The sequence below is a fragment of the Pristis pectinata genome, chromosome 18, assembly GCF_009764475.1.
Source record: "Pristis pectinata isolate sPriPec2 chromosome 18, sPriPec2.1.pri, whole genome shotgun sequence".
In the NCBI taxonomy this organism is placed as follows: domain Eukaryota; kingdom Metazoa; phylum Chordata; class Chondrichthyes; order Rhinopristiformes; family Pristidae; genus Pristis; species Pristis pectinata.
The window spans coordinates 1,794,998-1,811,272 of NC_067422.1; positions in this window are offsets into that span (position 1 = coordinate 1,794,998).

Here is a 16,275-nt window from a genome sequence, read left to right on the forward strand (position 1 = left end):
TGCCCTCAACTTCCTAACCTGTACGTCTTTGGAATGTGGGAGGAAACCGGAGCACCTGGAGGAAACCCACGCAGACACGAGGAGAATGTACAAACTCCTTACAGACAGCGGCGGAGTAGATTCAATCTGTACTCCCTTGACTTCGGATTGCCATTCACATTCTCCTTTGTGTTGGTGCAACACGTTTCCTGCAGTGACCGATGGATCACATTCCCATTCCTTTCCTGCTTCCAGTCCTGTGGCATCATCCCCTGAGCTCCTGTGACAGGCTGGGTTTGTGATCTTAACACTGAACCCTCTGAGAGGAGAGAACTCCCCACACTGTTTCTGTATTAAAGAATGCTCGGCAAGTTGCTATCAAACAGTTGTTCCGCTGGATTTATTAATTGCAACATTTTAAAAGCTCTCTATTCAATTAATACTGATATTAACAGATCATAATTCATTCAGGAGAATATCCACGTAATTAATGCCATGTCACATTTAATATAACTGTGTACTAATTTAATCAGTACCATTAAAGTGACAAGACATAATGTGAGAATGTAGAAGTGGAGAAAGATGTTCCACTCAGTTATAATCAGATCATTGACAATGTGAAATAACAAAAGTCAGATTTCATTGTGTGCAAATTTTTGGAGTTTTTCCAATTACTTTCTGACACTTAACTCTACAGGTAACATCCCACAGACTGCATCCACACACCAAGTGCAAGTCTCCATAGTTCCATAGTATGCGCACCTCAAAGGATGGTTGGTCTTCAGCATAAGTTCTAATCTTTTAGTGTCTAATTTTTAAATAAAGATTTGCAAGATTTAGAAAAAGTTAATCAGGTTTTAGTTAATGGAACATCATCTACAAGTTGTCCTTAACACTGTTAATCTAGTTTAAGTTAGTGTTTCCCCATCACCTCTGTGAGACAAATCTTGCTTCCTGCACATCCTGAATTTCATTCACCCCACTATTGACGATTGTGTGGCTAATGTCAAATCACCAGGCTATGCTGACTGCTGAATTTGGGCAGCAACACAGGAGGAACGAGGTCAGCCTGGGACCAGTTCACTGTCAAATTACTTTGGTTTTTGCCGACAGATTCTGTCTGGATGAATGAGTTTCAGAAGGGCAGAAGCAGGAAACCCAATCTTTCTCATCCCACCCAAAGTATCACATCCTCCTAAACAGCTCAGGTGGATGTGTTGGAGCTGGACACACCTTCAGTCTCAGATCCAGCACAGCATATAGACTCACACCCTCAACAGGCAGTGGTGGTGACTGCAGTCTGCAGGAGCAGTTTGGGCAGAGCCAGGGTCTGGACTCGGGGTTCAGGTGGGGGTCAGCAGTGGTGTCTTGAGGTCAATGGTGAGGGTGGGGAGATGGGTGCAAGGGCTGGCTGTGGTTGGTTCTTGGAGGGATCGGTGGAGGTTGGGACATGGCTATGGGAGACTTGGGGTCTGTTGTTTATTCTTCAGCAATATTTTAAATTGTGCATTCAGTCTTCTAGCCGGTAACACACACAATAATGTGTTAAATGACTAATGTGGTTACTGGCCACTCTGCTCATTGCCTACCTTACTTGGGTGTGGTAGTTTGTCCTGGTTGTGTGTAGGCACTTTGGGTGGACAGCAGTGCACCAAGCGCACACACTGCGAGTTGGATTTTGACTCCTGGAATGAAATGGTCATTCAAAGTCCCTGGGGTACTCTGAAGGTGGTCACTGCAGGAGAGGAGTTTGTATGCAATTAGTGACAAATGGAGCTAATCAGGAATGGAAGTTGACAGGGAGGGGTGATGGACTCCTGTGGATCAGGGGACCCAATGGAAAGTGTTGGAAATATTTAGCTGGTCAGGCCACGCTTATGGGGATGAGGGGAGAGGCTTCTGAGCCACAAGGATCCTCGTTACCTCATCATGACCTTGCACCTCATTGTCTGCCTGCACTACTTTCTCTGTAGCTGTGACACTTTACGCTGCATTCTGTTGTTTTCCCTTGCACTGTGTAATGAATTGATCTGTATGATCGGTATGCAAGACAAGTTTTTCACTGAACCTCGGTACATGTGACAATAATAAACCAATTCCAATGAGGGGAGGTGTGGGGGTCGAGAGAATGAGGTGCCGGTTCACTACAGATGCTGCCTGACCTGAGAGTTCCTAAATGTTTTGCTTCAGATTTCCAACAATTCAGTTTCTTGTTAAAATGTTTCCCAGGAGGCAAGCAGTTCAGGCATTTAACAATAATCCTCAACAAATGAACTATCTGTGGGCCGACCATGAAGGTCGCAGATTAGAAGCTTGTAGCATTGCTGCACAGAGACCGATGAGTTGTTGGGTGGGGAGGGTCCCAGGCAGTGGTAATGCAATGCAATACTGATGGAGAGGGAGAAGATCATTAAGAGTAGTTTATGGGAAGTAAGAAGAAGTATAAGAAGTGTAAGAGCCTCGAGGTAGAAAGGGAGTAGCAAAGATAACTGGGTCTTTGGAGACAATAGTGGGTGAAATTCTAGGAAGTGGCTGGAGCACAGTGGGAGAGAAGTACGGGCAGTCCCTGGGTACCGAAACACGTTCCGGTTTTACACAAAAATCTCTCCATACATGAAGCATAGAACAGAGAACAGTGCAGCGCAGGAACAGGCCCTTCTGCCAATGATGTTGTGCCCAACTAGTTAAACAAGTAATTAAATGCTTGACTAACTAATCCCTTCTGCCTACACAATGTCCGTATCCCTCCATTCTCTGCACATTCACGTGCCTATCTAAGAGCCTCTTGAACACCTCTATCACATCTGCTTCCACCCCCACCCCGGCAGCACATTCCAGGCACCCACCACTCTCTGTGTAAAAAGTCTTGCCCTGCACATCTCCTTTGAACTTTCCCCCTCTCATCCTAAATGTATGCCCTCTGGTATTAGACATTTCAACCCTGGGAAAAAGGCTCTATCGACCCTATCTATGCATCTCATAATCATATAAACCTCTATCAGGTCACCCCTCAGCGTTCGATGCTCCAGAAAAAATAACCCAAGTTTGTCCAACCTCTCCTGAGAGCTAATACTCTCTAATCCAGCCAGCATCCTGGTAAACCTCTTCTGCACCCTCTCCAAAGCCTCCACATCCTTCCTGTAATGGGGTGACCAGAATCGAAGGCAATACTCCAGATGCAGCCTAACCAGATAAAGCTGCAACATAACGTCACGACTCTTGAGCTCAGTGCCTTGACTAATAAAGGCAAAACAGATCACACACGTGTAAACCCCAATAGTTTGGGCCAATCTCAAAGGCAAAAATACTTGCACAATATTGTAATGAATGGCATCAAAATCACATAAGACTGATAGAAAGAACAATTACTAAAAGTGGAGAGAGAGGGAGAAAGAAAACGAGTTCTGCCATTCACAGGAACGATTGTAGGTACGGACGTTGGACTTTTGAATGTAATCATATTATGAGAACTTGTTCATATGTAGGGGTGTCCGTAAGTCAGACATCTGTAACCCGTGGACTGCTGTAGCAGAAATTGAGACGGTCTAAATGATGGTGAGAAAGTTGAGGTGTTCATACTATTACAGAGAAAGTACTGGAGAAATGCAGGGATAAGACTAGACAAATCCTCAGAACCCTAGGATGCAGGATACTGGGTTAGAAGAATTAACTTTAGAGATCGCAGATACATTGGTGATCATCCAAAATTCTCAATTATTCTCTGCACTGGTGCCCCACAAGGCTGCGTCCTCAGACCCCTACTGTACTCCCTATATATTCATGACTGCGTGGCCAGATTCTGCTCTAACTCCATCTACAAGTTTGCAGATGACACCACTGTAGTGGGCTGTATCTCAAATAACGATGAGTCAGAGTACAGGAAGGAGATAGCCGAGTAACGTGGTGTCATGACAACAACCTCAACATCAGCAAAACAAAAGAGATATGCGGGGCAAGTTTTTTATTAATATACGCAGAAAGTGGTGGGTGCCTGGAATGTGCTGCCGGGGGGGGGGGGGGCGTGGTGGATGCAGGTATGATAGGGGTGTTTATGAGGCTCTTAGATAGGGACAATGGAATTGCAGAGGATGGAGGGGTATGGACATTGTGCAGGCAGAAGGGATTAGTTTAGTTAGGTGTTTAATTACTAGTTTAATTAGTTGGGCACAATATTGTGGGTGGAAGAGCCTGTTCCTGTGCTGTACTGTTCCATGTTCCATGACAAACCACAGGGGAGCCAGCACCGATCCCTGTGACACACCACTGGTCACAGACCTCCAATCTGTAAAACAAACCTCTATTACCACCCTCCAACTCCTTCAACCAAGCCAATTTTATATCCAGTTGGCCAGCTCACCCTGGGTCCCAGGCAGTCACACCTTCTGGACCAGTTAACCATGTGGGACCTTGCTGAAGTCGACGTAGACAATGTCTACCACCCTGCACTCGTCAATTCTCCTCAAAAAGGCAAATGCAAAAGGCACCACAAATAACTGATCTACATTTGCATAGCACGAATTTAAGTCCAGTGCCACATGACTATTTCCAGGCTCCAGTCTCTGTAACTTGTCTTGTTCCCTACAGAAGGACCCTACATTCAGGTCACTGCCTGTTTTGGGCTATGTTTAAGGTGGCACAGGCTTGAAATTGAAAGTTAACTCAAGGTTAGGAAACCAAGCAACATTCTGCATGGAGCAGGACTGCCTCCTCCTGGTACCACAGCACAACTGTAGGCTGTTAAAGCCCTCACTGTCACTGGAGTACAATGTGGAAAATTGTGAAGTTATTCACTTTGGAAGTAATAGCAGAAATGTTGAGTGTTCTTTATGTGGTGAGACGTGAGAGACTGGGAGTGGTTGATGTTTGAACAGACCCGGGTGTCCCAGTGCACACTTCACTGAAAGCCAACGTGCTTTCTGAAAGCAGCGGGGTCTGTTGGCCTTTATTGCAAGAAAGGACCTGCTCGACAAATGGAAAGGGCCCTTTGGACTTGCCCAAGAGAAGACGTGCTTGGTGTGGAAGGAATGCAGCAGACTGGCTCCTGGGGTTGCAGGCGTGTTGTAGGGGAAGACTCAGACTTTGTTTCTCTGGACTTGATCTCACCAAAAAATATAAAATTCTTACAGGGCTCAACAAGCTGATGCAGAGAGAACATTTCCGTGGCTCAGGAGACTAGAAACAGTTGCAGAATAAGGTAGACAATTTAGGACTGAGATGAGGAGAAACTTCTCCGTTCAGAAGATGTTGAATCTTTGGAATTCCACCCGCCCGACCTCCTGTCTATCCCAGAACGTAATTATCCTGCCATTGATCGGTGTGTCTGGTGCTTGCTGAATCCTCCATAAAACACTAACTACCTCCCGTAAGCTTCTAAAATCTCCCTCCGGCCAAGCTCCCGTGGTTCACCATCATGCTTTGTTTAGTTATGTTCCTGCCAAGTACCTTGGGATGTTTTATCAAGTTAAAGGCTCAACCAAATCAGCTGTTGTGTTGATATGTGCACTTGCGCAAGAACTTTTTGTGTATGCAATACTCATTGATGGCAGCAGATGGCAGTGCTGCTCCATGGAGCCCAGTGCAATATGTTGGGCTGGATCACACCGGCTGATGACAGAACTTCTATCTATTTAGCATTTAAATGGCCACAAGGCACAAACACCCCCCCCCCCCCAAATTAAACAAAAATCTGCAGCTGCTGGAAATCTGAAGTAAAAGCAGAAAGTGCTGGAAACACTCAGCAGGTCAGGCAGCATCTGTGGAAACAGTTGTTTCCAGTCTGGCACCTTTGGTATTGGTTTATTATTGTCACTTGTACTGAGGTTCAGTGAAAAACTTGTCTTGCATACCGTTCATACAGATCAATTCATTACACAGTGCATTGAGGTAGTACAGGGTAAAAACAATAACAGAATACAGAGTAAAATGTTACAGTTACAGAGAAAATGCAGAGCAGGCAGACAATAAGGTGCAAGGACATAACGAGGTAGATTGTGAGGTCAAGAGACCATCTCATTGTATAAGGGAACCATTCAATAGTCTTATAACTGTGGGATAGAAGCTGTCCTTGAGCCTGGTGGTACGTGCCCTCAGGCTCCTGTATCTTCTGCCTGATGGGAGAGGAGAGAAGAGAGAATATCCGGGGTGAGTGGGGTCTTTGATTATGTTGGCTGCTTTACCGAGGCAGTGAAAAGTGTAGACAGAGTCCATGGAGGGGAGGCTGGTTTCTGTGATGCGCTGGGCTGTGTCCACAACTCTCTGCAGTTTCTTGCGGTCCCAGGCAGAGCAGTTGCTGTGCCGAGCCGTGATGCATCTGGATAGGAAGCTTTCTGTGGTGCATCGATAAAAGTTGGTGAGGGTCAAAGGGGACATGCCAAATTTCTTTAGCCTCCTGAGGAAGTAGAGGCGCTGGTGAGCTTTCTTGGCCAAGGAGTGAAAGTGAGGGAGTGGTGCACGGCCCCAAGCTGCCCTCCATGTACGGACTGCAATGGTTTGAGAAGGCAGCCCTTTGTTAGTCCCTGGGGTGTTGACCTGGTGAGTATTAACTGAGGTGTTTCAGATGACGTGGGTTCCACCGGGTGGATGGAGGGAGGGGGCTGTGATGGGGAACGTGACAGTGGGTACAACCTCTACACTGTGTGTGGCCGCTGGGGTAACACTTGCCACAGGGAGTAGGACCTGTTCCCCCTCCCCAGGGGAGCTTTTGGACAGAGGCACAAATTGGCTGGTGAAAGACCACTGCTCTGTTTCTCCCTCCACAGACACTGCCTGACCTGCCAGATATCTCCAGCCTTGGTTTTGTTTCACATTTCTGGCATCTGCAGTGTTTTGGGCCCAGGGGATAGGATCCAGCAGCTCGATACCTGAATGGCCTTCCGTTCCTCACGACATTGAGGCCAAGGTGCTAATTGGACAGATGTTTGAACAGATGATTGGCTGATTTGGGGTTGAGGTGGGAGGGGCAGGAGCTGGAGGGAAGAGTTCCCACTCCTGATATTTAGGAGGGTCGGGCTGGTGTCAGAGGTCGATGCCGGAATTAAACAGCACACAGGATACCGGAATGTTCCTGCTCATTTCAATTTCCTGTTCTCTAATTTTATATTCTCGTGTCTAATGAGCCTGTAATGAAATGCCATTACTGTCTGAATACTGGATTATTAGCTGAACTCTATTTTACTACAGTAATTACTCTCAGATCCCTGTGTATCTCTTGTACGGGACCTCGGCACTGATGTTAAACATGATGAATTGTGCAGACTTTGACATCGTCAAGTGTTTCAAAGGGTGATGGGCCATTTGGCCCATTCTGCCTGTGCTGGCTCTTTTGAAAGAGCCCCACAAATAGCCCCCTCCCCTGCTCTCTCTCCCCACAGCCCCCTCAACATTCCTCTATTTATCCTTTGGAAATCCACGGAATTTGTTTCCACTGCCAGGTTAGGAAGCTCTCTGCACTCCACCTTCCCAGCTCCGAGAGGGACTGATCAGGGGTTTCAAACAAACGTCTCTCCAATCTCTTGCCCCAATATTTTAAATGTCCCCCTCAATGAGGGGCAACGGTGGACAGTAACAGTCCTGTTCTCCAGGTTAGGGGAGTCCACAACTAGGAGGCACAGGTTTTAGGGTGAGAGGGGAAAGATTTAAAAGGGTCCTGAGGGGCAACTTTTTCACGCAGAGGGTGGTGAGTGTATGGAACGAGCTGCCAGAGGAAGTGGGTGAGGCAGGTACAACAGTGTCATTTAAGAAGCACTTGGATAGGTACATGGAGGGGAGGGGCTTGGGAGGAATATGGGCCGAATGCAGGAAATTGGGACTAGCTAGGTGGGCACCGTGGTCGGCATGGACAGGTTGGGCTGAAGGGCCTGTGTCCATTCTGTGTTGCTGTATGGCCCTATGAAATTTTACCGCCCCTGAAATAACTTTCATCTCTCATGAAGTGAGCACGTCAGCACATCAGGCACGGAACAGTCTTTGGACAGGACCCGATGTGTCTGCTGGTTAAACTAGAGTCATAGCGTACCACAGCACAGAACCAGGCCTTTCAGCCCATCTAGTCCATGCTGACCTGACCTTCTGCCTGGTCCCATATCCCTCCAAACCCCTCCATCCATGTACCATCCAACCTCTCTTAAATGTTACAATTGAACCCACATCCACCACTTCTGCTGGCAGCTCGTTCCACACTCGCACCTCCCTCTGAGTGAAGAAGTTCCCCCTCAGATTCCCCTTAAATATTTCACCTTTCACCCTAAACCTATGACCTCTGAGGGGAAAAAGCCTGCATGCATTCAGCCTATCTTTACCCCTCATAATTTTGTATAGCTCTATAAGATCTCCCCTCATTCTCCTGCGCTCCAGGGAATAAAGTCCTAACCTATTCAACCTTTCCCTGTAACTCAGATCCTCAGGTCCCGGCAACATCTGTGCAAATTTTCTCTGCACTCCTTCAAGTTTCAGAAACAAGAGGGCAAAGGTTTAAGGTGAGAGGTGGGACTTTTAAAGGGGATCAGAGAGAGATTTGTATCTGGAAACATGCTGCCGGAGGCGGTGGTGGAATCAAACAGTCACCATGTTTTAAGAGACATTTAGACGCAGGGATAGAAGGATATGGTCCTCGTGTGGGCAAATGGGAGTGGTGTAGATGGGTAAAAAGGATCAGTAAGGATGAGTTGGGCTGAAGGGCTTGTTTCTGTGCTGTACAACTCTGTGACCCTATCAAGTTCCCTATGAAGGCCTCTTTTTGGCACCTGCTGTGCTTTGATTTCTGATTACCCAGGCCAGACCTGTTCTGATCCCATGGGAACTGGTCCACACTAGGCCAGGGTGGGCTGATCAACAACGTCCTCCCAAACAAACTCCTCCCCATCTCTGCTGCTTGTTGTCACTGCCCAGTCTGCCTCTGGACAGTTGAGATCATCCCGTCATCACCGAACTATGGGTCAGCGAGACATACGACACAGTAAAACCCTTCGGCCCATCGAGTCTATACTGACTGTCAAGCAGTATTTTAAAATAGAGGACTGTCTGATTGAGAAGCAATGTGGTTCAGAGGGCAGAGGGTGAAAGGGTTAGGGTCTGGGTCAGAGGGTCAACAGGGGAGGGTCGGAGAGCCCAGGGAATGTTGGGAGCAGAGGTCTGGATGCCTTTCCAGACAGGAGCCGAGGTGGGCTGTGTGAGAATGTGGAGCAGAGGCCGGAGGTGTGGTGCACCTCACAGTGACCGGTGTGGGGGCAGCGAGGCGAGGGGTGAAGGGGCCCACACTATTGGTCTGTCACCGCTGCTGATGCCACCAGTAACGTGGCCTCCCAGCTCCCCCTGCCCCCGATAGTTGAGCCTCGAAACCCCTCGCGCAGTCTGTCAGCGACCGTAACTAGCCGGTCTTGGAGTGGTCCATTTATTCCGATCTTTAACTTTGTTTTTCAACCATCCCAGTTTTCCTACATCCGTGGAGTGGGCTGAGAATTCCTCGGTGTACCCCGGTCTGTTCACAACCTGATGTCTCCACACCAACCCCGAGCTCCATCAGGGCCTCGCCCTCCACACCTCTGCTCTACCCAGGCAGTGGGGTACAGGTGGAGACCATTCCACCCCACGATGCTGTAGTGTCCCTCACTGAGATCGGAGCGGAGCTGACTGTAGCTCTGTTCACAGTGTGCTCCATGGTACCTCTGACCAGCAAACAACAACGTTTCTCTTTGGTTCAAAATGATTCACTGAGCAAGCAATTATGTATTCAGTTTTCGGGATCTGGGCATCAGAGAGAAGGCCGGCGGTCATTGCCCCTCCCTAACTGCCTTGAGAAGGTGGAGGTCAGGCGCCTCCTTGAACCATGGGTCCTTGTGGTGAAGGTGCTCCCTCAGTGTTGTTGGTGAGCGAGTTCTGGGAGTTGGACCTGGTAGTGATGAGGGACTAGTGATGTATCTCCAAGTCAGGGTAGTGCAACTTGGAGGGGAAGCTACAGGTGGTGGTGCTCCCCTGTTGGGGAGACCAACAACCCCACAGCTTAGTGAGTCAGTACAGAACATTTGTGCCCCTGGAACACACTAATCTCACGAGCAGTGTTATGTTAGAGTTATCACAGACAACATTAACCTTCCGACTGACCCTTGAAGTCTGGGAACGGTGCTGAGGGAGTAACTAAACCTCCTTCTGAAGTGGTTTTCAATTAACTCAGGATCACTGACCATTACGGAGCAGTCTGCAGTACTTACAGGAGCCTGCCCACTGAGGGGAGGTTTACACCCGCTCAGCTGCTCTCCCGGTGCCCACTGAGGGGAGGTTTACACCCGCTCAGCTCCTGTCCTGGTGCCCACTGAGGGGAGGTTTACACCCGCTCAGCTGCTCTCCCGGTGCCCACTGAGGGGAGGTTTACACCCGCTCAGCTCCTGTCCCGGTGCCCACTGAGGGGAGGTTTACACCCGCTCAGCTCCTGTCCCGGACCCCGTCCCTGGAACAATGTTCACCATTGTCACCTTCGTGGGGAGAGAATCAGTGCCAGGGGAGAGTGCCCTGCGGTGGGAGGGGTGGTGTTGGGGGAGGGGTGGTGCTGGGGGGGCGGTGTGGGGGGAGTGATGTGGGGGCGTGGGAGGGGGTGTACCCCATGGTGAGAGGGGTGGTGCAGGGGGGGAGGGGTGCCCTGTCAGTGGGGAGGGTGGTGCTGGGGGAGTGGTGGTGCTGGGGGGGGTGGGGTTTGCCCTGCTGTGGGAGGTGCCATCCTTTAGCTGAGATAACAAACAAGTCCCCTCTGCCCAGGTGGGCATGAACACACTGGGGAGGGGGAAGTTCCCTGTGTCCTGTGCATGAACCAGGGTCATCAGTCAAAGAGGTGGGACGTCACGTTACAGTTGTGAAAGTCGTTGGTGAGACCTCGCAGAGCACTGTGCACAGTTCTGGTCGCCCAGCTGCAGGAAGGATGTCACTGAGCTGGAGAGGGGGCAGGAAAGATTCACGGGGATGTTGCCGGGACTGGAGGGCTTGAGCTATGAGGAGAGACTGGATAGGCCCTGGAGTGAAGGAGGCCGGGGGGTCATAGATTCATAGAGTAATGTACACAGCAACAGGCCCTTTGGCCCAACTTGCCTATGCTGACCGTAGTGCCCACCAGCTGGTCCCATATCCCTCAAAACCCCTCCTGTCCATGTACCCGTCCAAATGCCTTTTGTGACCTTGTACAGATTTATGAAACCATGAGGGGCAGAGATAAGGTGGACGGTCACAATCTTTTCCCCGGGGTAGGGGAGTCCAAAACTCGAGGGCACAGGTTTACAGCGAGAGGGGAAAGATTTAAAGGGGACCCGAGGGTCAATTTTTTTCACCCAGAGGGTGGTGGGTATATGGAGCGAGCTGCTAGAGGAAGTGGGTGATGCAGGTACAGTGTTTGAAAGGCACTTGGACAGGTACATGGATAGGAAAGGTTTAGATGGATATGGGCCAAACGCAGGTGAATGGGACCAGCTCAGGAAGACACCTTGGTCGGCATGGATGAGTTGGGCTGAATGGCCTCTGCCTCTGACGTTGTGCTACCTGGGATCTTGCTGTGGACAGGTTGGGTAGCCCTACCTGCATTACAGTGGGGACTCCACATCTTGGTCCTAATGTCCCAAGGTGAAGAGGGGCAGAGGAACAAGTACATCCGAGTCCCCTCCCTAGCGGGAGACCAGGATGCTGGAGTGACGTAAGCCAGTTACTCATAAATCCAATCGGGATTTCAGGAGAGACCCCTTTCCCCAGGGAGTGCGGGGATGTGGGGCCCAGTCCTGGAGAAGGCTGTGGCGGACGATGGAGATGTCGGATCAATGCGAGGGGGAGAAGGTGGAGATGGGGCTGGTGTGGAGGAGAACCGCCGGCCCAGTACAGAGGGGCCGATTGGCCTGTACATTCTGTTCAATGCTCTGTAACGCGAGGGAACAAGACCTGGCCTCAGCGGAGAGAGGTGCTGCCTGACCTGCTGAGGGTTCCCGGCATTCTCTGTTTTATTTAAGATTTCGAGCATCTGCAATGTTTTGTTGTTCCTGTGGTTAGTTAAATGAGAATCAATCTGTTCTTTCAAAACTCATCACTATGGCAATCCAAGCAGTTGAAAAAAGTACCAAAAAAATGTCTGTTGGACAACAGGAATCCTTGATCCCATAAATCTTTCATTCAAACAATTCAGTGAGGATGTTGCAGTGGGAATCTGAAGGATATCCTTTGTGACTGAAATGTTCAGCCTGTTCTCACCCCCTTGCTTCGTCCTATATCATCGCCCCTCCCTCACTCACTCCCTCTGTCTGCAGCCCCACCACTCACCGCGTCCCTCTCATCTGTCCAAACACCTTTCCCCGGCTTGGCTTTTATACCGAGACTCCCATATTGTGTGCAATTTCTTTGTTTTAAAAATAACATTTATCTATTTAAAACACTTTAAATTAAATGCAATCCTCCCTGTCCAGGACACACTCCAGTCCCTACAGTGCCCACCGGTCCCGGAAGGCCTCTCCAGGGAGACCCGGGCACGGGTGCATCCTCGGTAGCTGCTGCCTGGACTTGTGCCTTGAGCACCTCCCCCTCAAGGTTTCCGTCTCTGACTCCTGCCTCTTGCTCAACTCTTTTGCATACCTGTGATAGCAGCGATATATGTGAGTCTTGCCCACCTTGGGAGCCCGCAGCTTCCTTCTCCAGTTGACCCAGAACTGACTGAACGATTCCCGGGATCACTCATCAAAGTGCCAGTCATAGAGCAATACAGTACAGATACAGGCCCTTCGGCCCAACCAGTCCATGCTGACCACGGTGCCCACCCAGCTAGTCCCAACTTCCTGCGTTCGGCCCATATCCCCCCAAGCCCCGCCCCTCCATGTACCTATCCAAGTGCTTCTTAAATGATCCTGTTGTACCTGCCTCACCCACTTCCTCTGGCAGCTCGTTCCGTACACTCACCACCCTCTGTGTGAAAAAGCTGCCCCTCAGGTGCCTTTTAAATCTTTCCCCTCTCACCCTAAACCTATGCCCCCTAGTTTTGGACTCCCCTACCCTGGGGAAAAGACTGTTACCGTCCACCTTATCTATGCCTCTCATAATTTTAAACACTTCATTAAGGTCGCCCCTTATTCTCCTACGCTCCAAGGAATAAAGACCCAGCCTGGCCAACCTCTCCCTGTAACTCAGGCCCTCGAGTCCTGGCAACATCCTCGTAAATCTTCTCTGCACTCTGTCCAGTTTAACTGCGTCTTTCCTATAACAGGGTGACCAAAGCTATACACAGTGCTCCGTGTGGCCTCGCCAATGACGTAGACATCTGCAACATAATGTCCCAACTCCTATACTCAGTGCCCTGTCAGATGAAGGCCAGCGTGCTAAACACCTTTTTCACCACCCTGTCTACCTGAGACGCCGCTTTCAAAGACCTTCAAAGATCTTGTACTCCTAGGTCCCTCTGTTCCATTACACTCCCGAGTGCCCTACCATTCACAGTACAAGTCCTACGCTGGTTTGACTTTCCAAAATGCATCACCTCACACTTATCTGTATTGAAGTCCATTTGCCACTCCTCGGCCCACTTCCCGAACTGATCAAGACCCCCCTGTAATCTATAATAACCTGCTTCACTATCAACACCACCTCCTAATTTGTGTCATGCAGTATGTGGACCCCACCTGCATGCCCAGTGTGGTGAGCTCCGCCCACACTAGGAGGTGGTCCGAGCACAACACTGACCACAAGGGCACTGACAACCTCAGGCATTGTTGGGGTGGACATTTGCTGTGAACCTGGTTGGAACCGTAGAATCGCAGAGCTCAGAAACGGCCCCACAGTCCGCCTCGTCCATGCCGACCGTGGTGCCCATTTGTCCACATTTGGCCCAGATCCCTCCACTCCTTCCGTATTCCTGTATCCAACAAATGCCTTTCAAACATTGATTGTACCTGCTTCTACCAGCTCGTTCCACATACCCACCACCCTCCGTGTGAAGAAGTTGCCCCTCAGGTCCCCTTTAAATCTTTTCCCTCTCACCCTAAACCCATGCCCTCTGGTTTTAGACTCCCCTACCCTAGGAAAAAGACAAGAGACCATCCACCCAATCTATGCCCCGCATAATCTTATAAACCCTCATCAGGTCACCCTTCAGCCTCCTACACTCCAGTGAGGACAATCTGACCTCTCCCTATAACCACAGCCCTCCGTTCCAGGCAACATCCTGGTGACTCTCTTCTGCACTCTATTGCTGAATTGGTTTATCATTGTCATGTGTACTGAGGTACAGTGAAAAACTTGTCTTGCATACCATTCATATAGATCATTTCATTGCACAGTGCATTGAGGTAGTACAAGGGAAAACAATAACAGAATGCAGAGTAAAGTGTCACAGCTACAGAGAAAGTGCAGTGCAGGCAGACAATAAGGTGCAAGGTCATAACAAGGTAGATTGTGAGGTCAAGAGTCCATCTTGTTTTACCAGGGGACTGTTGAATAGTCTTATAACAGTGGGATAGAAGCTGTCCTTGGGCCTGGTGGTACGTGCTCTCAGGCTTTTGTATCACATTCTTCCTGTAGTGTGCAGCCAGAACTGTGCACAATACTGCGAATGTGGTTTCACCAATGCTTTGTACGGGTCCTTGGTGGAAGTAGTTTAAGGAGGTGACGGCGCCACAGGAGCAGCTGTATGGCTGCAGGAGACCCCAGCACTGGGGCCGATGGTCCTGTGGGAGACCCCAGCACTGGGGACGATGGCGGTCCCGTGGGAGACCCCAGCACTGGGGACGATGGTGATCCCATTGGCTACAAGCCACAGCCAGCTCAGGTGATGTAGTGAAAAAGAAACTGTTCAAGGAGAGGGGAGAGCATTCAGGTGGGAGACGGAGAGCAAGGCCAAGGGTGGCGAGACCATCTCTGATGGTGATTCAGTCTTTCAAGTGGCTCTTTGGCAAAGGGAGGCTTCACCAACCACATCAGCTGAATACTGCCTTGGCCTTACACCGCTCTGGCATTTGGGGCAGGGAGGGGCTTACTCATGTAAATGCACAGTCCTTGCCTCCTGTTGTGGGACAGCCCAGTCCCGGTGACCTGCCACGCACAGAGTCACGGACCTTCCACACACCACAGCAAGACATTCTTTCCAAAAGCAATCTTCCTCTCCTCCTCCTCCCCACCAACACAGGACATTGACAACAGCTCACTAAAAGCACTACAAAAGACAACCAGTGTCAATACACGACATCTAATACAGAAAAGAAGAAACTACGCAACGACATACTACAGTAGAGAATGCGAACTAACACTAACGAAACACACACGCGACGCTACACCCGTCAACGCGACACGCGACACTTCAAATAAGAATCGCGTTCGTACCGTCCACGATACACGCGATCCCCTGAGGGGCCCACTGAGCATGGAAATTGGCTAGGGTGCCCGCGGAAACCGCGTGCTCCCTCTCTAAAACGCACCCGCGCGCGCAACGTAAGCGCGGAAGACGGGCAGGCAGGCTGACCTGCCGGTCAGTACTGCCCCTCCCACTGAGTGACCCTCCCTCAGTACTGCCACTCCCACAGTGTGACCCTCCCTCAGTACCAACCCTCCTACAGTCATGAAAACAGAATTGTCTCATTTAAGGTAACCCGCCGTCCTTACCTGTCCTGGGCCTATATGTGACTCCAGACCTGAGACAGAACCTCTCCACACCCAGCAGCTCAGGCTGTGGAATCACTGCTGGTCACCACTTATCGAGCGATGTCAACGAGGCTTGTGAGGGATTTGAAAACAGGGCGACGGTGTCAGTCTGGAGGTGTTGTTTAACCGAGCAGTGTGGAGGTGAGAGAGCACTGGGCAAGGAGGGACCAGCAGTGTGACAGCTCTTGGTTTGCGGAGAGTGGGGGGGTGGAGGAGGGGAGAGTTGGGGGGAGAGGTGAGAGTGGGAGAGTAGGTGGGGGGTGTGGGGAGAGTGGGTGGGGGGAGAGTAGGTGGGGAAGGCGGGGAGAGTAGGTGGGGGGAGTGTTAATGGGGACGTAAGAGAGAATATTCAGGGAAATAAGTGGAGGAATGCGATTGGTGGGATTGCACTGAGGACCAGCATAGGATCGATGGGCAGAATGGCTTTGTGTGTTGTAAGCAAATATAAGTGGCCTTCATGCCCAAAGATTTGGGCAGCCTGGTTAAGTAAGAATTAACGTGTATAATATGTGACATTTAGAGTATTTAACATGCACAGTTTACACAAGCACAGATTAACATGTACAGTTTAATATTCATGCAGCTTGTAAACGGTTTAACATGTAAGCAGTTCTATGTTTTTTCCAATTGCTTTGTTGAATGAGTGAATCACTG